Consider the following 1,430-nt stretch of genomic DNA (forward strand, 5'->3'; position numbering starts at 1 on the left):
CTCAGAGAATCATATTCAGAGTACTGTACAGTACAGTCTACAGTACTGAAGTTGATACGAGTACTGTACACTGTACACTGTACAGCAGAGCTCACTAAGTACAGTATAGGGCTACTAGAAAAGAAAAATCCAGCTCTGTCGGTCATCTCTGTCAGTCTGTGGGGCTACTAGAAAAGAAAATCCAGCTCAGAGAATCATGCGTGTAACCCATGATCCGCTGGCGGAAGAAAAAGCGAGTCAGCCTCTTTTATGTTACTTACAGTACTGTACAGTACAGTACAGTATGGTGTGGGTGTGGTCGTGTATTGTACTGTACAGTACAGTACAGTACTGTACAGTACGACACACTGTACACTGTACGACATCGGAGTGCTGAGTGTCAGCATGTCCAATCGTCCATGGGATATTTTATGACGCAATAGTGTATGACACTAGTACTAGTGTGTAATAGTGTATGACACTAGCACTAGGGTGGAGTACGGTGTCGAGGACCATGTCAGTGATGTCACAACGCCGAATGGTATCGTACGCAACTGCAGATGCTGTAGAAAAAAAAAAAAATACACAACTACCAATTTCTGCATAGTATTTGCTTTCAACGAACAACATCACAGCCAAGGAGGATTACCTAGCTGGATTTGCTTTCTTGCCTTGTTTCCTTTACTTTTCAATCGTTCAACGTCAAGAAGAAAGACAATCGATCGATAGACAGCCACTCAGTTGTTGTGTCTCCATTGGATTCTGTTATGGTTGGTATACAAATGTATTTGTACTGTACTACAGGTTACGATAGCTGCTGCTTAGGTCAATATTGGTAGTCACTGTCAATAAATACAATCATGGAGGAGGATGACAGCATTGGTTCATCATCCATTGACTACATATTGCCCAAGATGATATTGCTTCATCATGTCTTATAACACTAAATCACAATATATTGATGTGTCTATTCACTATTTAGAGAGGCATATGTAGGCTAGCAAGTGTCCAATGGAATCAATTGCATTTTTCTACAAGTTCAGATCCCACAACGCATAGTGTATTCATCGACTAAATTCGATGCTACTGAAACGGTAGAGTGGATGGCGCATCTTCTTGCCCTAGATCGCATGTATCGTTAATTCTTGTACTGTAGAAGATTTATTGATGCCATGGTCTCCATTGATAAAACTCGCAAGACCTTCATAAATGCATTCATTGTCTATTGACCGTGAAACAGTTCATCAACTAGCCTGCTTGAATCATACATATCATCTCAGCTTCGTATTCCTTGCAAATAGCGCCCCCTCTTCCAATCAGTGCAGTAGTCGTATACTGACGAGAGTAAGACCATACTACTGTATAGATTAGATTGTTAAGCCATGAGTGATATGCCTAAAATGTTCCATTATCACCAATCGTTGTATAGGTGATATAACTCATGGCTTACA

Source organism: Trichoplax adhaerens, genomic scaffold, assembly GCF_000150275.1.
Source record: "Trichoplax adhaerens TRIADscaffold_540 genomic scaffold, whole genome shotgun sequence".
In the NCBI taxonomy this organism is placed as follows: Eukaryota; Metazoa; Placozoa; class Uniplacotomia; order Trichoplacea; family Trichoplacidae; genus Trichoplax; species Trichoplax adhaerens.